General features: G+C 42.7%; 1 protein-coding gene across 1 annotated transcript in view; it reads right to left on the minus strand.

The window, feature by feature from the left end:
• Positions 1-5,513, minus strand: part of abcg2a (ATP-binding cassette, sub-family G (WHITE), member 2a) — an 81,231-nt gene extending 75,718 nt beyond the window's left edge. Inside the window, exon 1 of the mRNA XM_043674466.1 lies at positions 5,322-5,513. The gene's annotated coding sequence lies outside the window, so the exon portion shown is untranslated. The remainder of the gene's footprint in view (positions 1-5,321) is intronic.
• Positions 5,514-5,942: the final 429 nt, after the last annotated feature.

Below are 5,942 nucleotides of genomic sequence, written 5' to 3' on the forward strand. Positions count from 1 at the left end.
CGTGTAACATCTGCCTGCCTAAATAAGAACAGGGGGCCCATGCAGTCATTTGGGCTCTGCTGACGCCTCAGCTAAAAATGTAATCGTACAGACCTGTAAATAGGAATGATTACTCTGTTTTCGGAATGCAAACAAATAGAATGCTTACATATGTATGGCATGTCCAACTGTACAGACCATCAAATTATTTTATGAATAAAGTATATTTTTGAAATTAAAAAAAAGTAGCACCATGGAGACTGTATTCTTTATTAATTTATCACGATTATCACAGCAGACTGAATGGACAGAGTGTTGAAAAGTTTTAAAGAGCTGGAAGGATATCGTTAACACCAAACAGGAGCTTGTCTGCCTCTGTGGTTTTGCTGTTGTATCTGATAATTTGTAGAAAGACTACATGCTTTCCATTCGGAAGAGGAAGAAAATGATACCACTTGTGGATACTGTCAAGAATGTCTTGCAACCCACAGGTAACACCTGTTCATCAGAGATACACAACGAATGGTATTTGCAGTTTGGCTTTCCAGGAATGTTGTTGCTACTAACAAAAGTAATGATAAAACTGATGGACAATGATCAGCTTCCTCATACCACAGAGATTGGAACAACACAACCAGACATCCTTCATCCCCATCGTCCCTTCTTCCCTGGCCATATAATCTCTTGAACAAAAAAGGTTATAAAAAAAAACTCAATCAGGAAAAATACACCTGGAATGGCCAAACCACTCAGGCAATGAAAGACAGTTCAGCACAGCAATTGGGCCAAAGTGACATTGATAATAATTCCCTGCTTTGCCCTCCAGTCTGTAAAGGTTTGAGATGATAGGTGTATCCAGAGTGCTAAAAGACACAGATTATACAAGCAAACATGTCACGTGGTTACTGGAGATCAAATGTAACTTTTAGAATACTGCATTCATTTCGAGTCTCCCTGCAATAGGAAAGGTATTGAAAGTGTTCAGAAAAGATTTATGAGGATGTTACTGGGACTAGAGGGAGAAACTGAATAGGCTATTTTCCCTGGAGGGTCAGAGGCTGAGGGGTGACATTATAGAGGTTTATAAAATCATGAGGGGCATAGATAGGGTGAATAGACAAGGTATTTTTCACAGAGCAGGCAAGTCCAAAACTAGAGGGCATAGGAGAAAGATTTAAAAGGGACCTGAGGAGCGACTTTATTATGCAGAAGATGTTGCGTGTTTGGAACAACCTGCCAGAGGATGTGATGGAGGCTGGTACAAATACAACATTTAAAAGGCATCTGGATGGTTATATGAATAGGAAGGGTTTAGAGGGATACGGACCAAGTGCTGGCAAATGGGACCAAGATAACTTTGGATATTTGGTCGGCCTGGATGGGTTGGACCGAAGGGTCTATTTCTGTGCTGTATAACTATGACTCAGGTTGTAAGTTTGCTCTCTGAGCTGGTAGATTTGTTTTCAGACATTTTGTCACCATGCCAGGTAACATCATCAGAGAGCCTCCAGTGAAACGCTAGCAGTCTGTCCCATTTGCTATGCGAGTGTCTGGATCTGTTGTGGTGGGTGATATCATTTCCGGTTCTTTCTCTCAGAGGTTGGGGTCCAAATTAATGTGTTTGATAATGGAGTTCAGGTTTAAATGTCAGGCATCTAGGAATTCCCGTGCATGTCTTTGTTTAGCCTATCCCCGGATGGATGTATTGTTCCAGTCAGACTGGTGTCCCTCTTTGTCTGTGTGTATGGATACCAGTGATAGTTGGTCATGTCTTTTAGTGGCTAGTTGGTGTTCATGTAACCTAGTGGCTAGTTTCCTGTCCATCTGTCCAATGTAATGTTTGTTGCAGTCCTTGCAGGGTAATTTGTAGATGATGCTCGTTCTGCTGGTTGTTGGTATGGGGTCCTTTAAATTCATCAGGAGCTGTTTCAGCATGGTTGTTGGTTTGGGGGCTACCATAATACCTAGTGGCTAGAATAGTCTAGTCGTCATCTCTGAGATGTCCTTAATGTATGGCAGGGTGACTAAAGTCTCTGGGTGTGTTGTGTCTTCTTGTTTGGGTCTGCTGTGCAGGAATTGACGGACTGTGTGTATCACGTACCCATTGTTTCTGAATACGTTGGACAAGTGTTTTTCCTTGGCTTCTCGTTGTTCCTGGGTGCTGCAGTGTGTTATGGTCCATTTAAAAAACATCCCTGATGCAGCTCTGTTTGTGGGTTTTGGGGTGATTGCTCCTGTAGTTGAGTATCTGGTCAGTGTGTGGCTTTCATGCAGACACTGGTCTGCAGCTCTCCATTGGTTTTTCGTTCTACTGTGACATCTAGGAAGGGGAGTCTGTTATTGTTCTCTTCCTCTTTGGTGACCTTTATACCGGTAAGGATGTTGTTTATGTGTTTCTTCTAATTTGTTGCATTTTGTGATGACTAAGGTGTCATCCACATAGAAATTAACAAGACAGATCTCCAAAGAATGAAACCTGAAAGATCCAACACATTCTATGGATTATTGGAGTTACATAAACAAGGCCCCCCCCCCTCAGACCCGTAGTCTCACTTCCTGGTACACCGACACATAGACTAGCAAAGACCCCAGCACTGATCCTTGTGGCACACCACTGGTCATAGGCCTCCAGTTTGCAAAACAGCCTGTCTTCCACCTTTGAGCCAGTTCTGTATCCAAATGGCTAGTTTTCCCCATATTCCATGAGATCTAACCTCGCTAACCAGTCTACAATCAGGAACCTTGTCAAACACCTTACTGAAGTTCAGATAGATCACGTCCACCGCTCATCCCTCATCAATCCTCTTTGTTACTTCAAAAAACTCAAATTAGTGAGACATGATTTCTCATGCATGAAGCCATGTTGACTATCCTTAATCAATCCTTGCCTTTCCATATACATGTACATCCTGTCCCTCAGGATTCCCTCCAACAAGTTGACCACTTCCGATGTCAGGCTCACTGGTCTATAGTTTTCTAAACAGTGGCACCACGTTTGCCAACCTCCAGTCTTCCGGCAGCTCACCTGTGATTATTAATGTTACAAATATCTCAGCAAAAGGCCCAACAATCTCTTCCCTAGCTTCCCACAGAGTTCTAGGGTACACCTGATCAGGTCCTGGGGATTTATCCACTTTTATGCATTTTAAGACATCCAACAACAACACCACATCTTTAATATGGACCTTTTCTCAAGATGTCACCATCTATTTCCCCACATTCTGTATCTTCCATGTCCTTCACCACAATAAACACTGAAAATATTCATTTACTATCTCCCCCATCTCCTACATTTCCACACATAGACTTCTCTGCTGATCTTTGAGGGGCACTATTCTCTCTCGTTACCCTTTTGTCCTTAAAATGTATTGATAAAATCCCTTTGGATTCTCTTTAACCCTATTTGCCAAAGCTATCTCATGTCCCCTTTTTTGCTCTCCTGATTTCCCTCTTAAGTATACTCCTACTACCTTTATACTATTCTAAGGATTTACTCAATCTCTGCTGTCTTTACCTGACTTATGCTTATATCCATCCAACTGAGCTAACCTGTAGTATTTTATCTCAGTTCTGAATGAAATAACCTAAATTCCTAAAAAAGATTATGAATATAAATGTGTAAAGAAGGAAAAAGCCTCTTGCAATTAATAAATTAGTAGAGATCATAGATCCCCTCAAATGCTTTTGGATCTAAGAATATATTTCTTCACAGAGTGTCCTCAAATGACATGGATAAAGTGAACAGCAAAAGTCTTTTCCCTAGGGAGAATGAGTTCAAAACTAGGCAGCATATTTTTAAGGTGAGAAAAGAAAGATTTAAAAGAGACCTGAGGCAGAGGGTGTTTTGGATGTGAATGAATTACCAAAGGAAGTGGCAGATGCTGGTACAGTTTTAACTTTTAAAAGACATTTGAACAGGTACACAAATGAGCAGCGTTTAGAGGGATATGGGTCAAACACAAGCAAATGGGACTAGTTTAGTTTGGGAAACTTGGTTGGCATGGACGAGTTGGGCTGAAGGGTCTGCTTCCGGCCTGTATGACTGTGACCCACTCACTGCAGGTAACATTTGTACCCAAGTCCACTAAACCTTTCAAAAGACATTTCCTTGAAGCAGACTCTGACAGAATTATGAAGAAATGGAGTTGACAGGACAACTCTTTCAAAGACCCTGCACAGATGTGACAGTTCAAATGGCCTTGTGCACATGTGATTCCAAATATTCTCATGGTCTTTATCTTGCGTCCCTGTTGCATTCACCATAAGTTATAAATAAATCACAGAGGTGAATACATTGCAAAGCTGCTTCCTCACATGAACAGCTATAGTTAGCTTTTACTGTCACCTCTCACTCCATATTACTATTATTGTGATAGAGTGAATTAACGGAACTCCACACTTGATAAAATGGTTACATTTTCATTTGCTATAGACTGTGCTTCTGCAATGTGCTTATTTTTCTATCAGTTAAGAAAACGTTTGCCCAATTATGCACCCAGTGAGTGTCTCATTGCATAAACAATATAAAATACTGCTCGTGCAAGGAACGTTTTCTCTTTCATAGCAAGTGGGTTTCTTTCAATAATGCTCCTGCAAAATGATGAAAGACCAGGAGTACAGGCAAATTGTCACATATTCAAGTCTTTCCAGTACACCTTTGAGAATTGTAACTGATGCTACTGCATTTTATAATGATAATAAGAGTAAGATACACATTATGTATTATTTTTGGGGAGGGGACAGGGGACTGGGGGCAGGGGACGAGATGGAAATGAAGGGAAAGGGGAGGGGGCGAAACAGTGCGTGGGATTGGTGTGGGGTCGGGGGAATGTGGTTGCAGATTTTGGGGAGAGTGGGAATTGAGAGAGAGGGGAACCAGGAAGTGGAGAAAGTGAGGTGGCAGGAAGAAGTGGGGGAGACACGGGGCAAGGGAGGGAGAAGAGCAAGGAGAGGGGGAAAGTGGGGTAAATGCCCAGAGCAGAGCGGGGAGTGTGTACAAAAAGAAAGCCCGTGTTTCCTTTCTCCGCCTCACGCTGTTGTACTGCAATAAACTGCAAAACTCCCAAAACTAAATGTAGATACATAACCCCAAAAAATATATCATTCGGGGATTGCAATAACCTCTCCATCCACACTTACACAACTAATAGATACATAAATGACGGCCTGATAAGTATCAGGAAAATAAACAATGTACAACGAAACTGTTACATTAAAAATAAAAATGGTTTCTTGATTTGATTTTACTCCTGACCTGCGATCACCAGATCCCAATCCCCTAACACCCCCGAGAGGGATTGATGTCCCTCTCACTCTGTCAATAGGACAGGATTTTCTCTCACCTTTTGTGTTGAGTGCCTCTAGCCCAGGAATAACGGTGAACAGAAAACCAGGAGCATTTACTCTACATCACACGCCGCATCTCAACTCGAAACATTTTAGCGTTCCGTTTAACAGGACTTTGCGTGTCTCCAGCGAATTCCTCCCACTGTCAAACAGGCTGGGCACCGCCTCTTCCTCTCTGACAGCCTTACCGACCACACACTGACATTACTCAGTGAGAGATTTCCACGCTCTCTCAGACACGTACAGGCTCTGTCACCCACAGCCACAGAGTAGACACGGCTAGAGCCTCCTAACCTGCTCTGAACTCAAACACTCACAGAACAGCCTCTCACTCCCTGTTCTCCTTCCAGTCTGGGTGGGTTGGTAAAGACAGTGCACATGCTGCAAACTCTGCTACACAGGTAGTTTAGATTAGATAAGATTACTTGCAGTGTGGAAACAGGCCCTTCAGCCCGACAAGTCCACACCGACCCTAAGAAGAGTAACCCACCCCACCCTATATTTAAGGAGAAAGTGAGGTCTGCAGATGCTTGGAGATCAGAGCTGAAAATGTGTCGCTGGAAAAGCGCAGCAGGTCAGGCAGCATCCTGAAGAAGGGCTTATGCCCGAAACGTCGA

This window comes from Chiloscyllium plagiosum, chromosome 32 (assembly GCF_004010195.1).
Source record: "Chiloscyllium plagiosum isolate BGI_BamShark_2017 chromosome 32, ASM401019v2, whole genome shotgun sequence".
NCBI lineage: Eukaryota > Metazoa > Chordata > Chondrichthyes > Orectolobiformes > Hemiscylliidae > Chiloscyllium > Chiloscyllium plagiosum.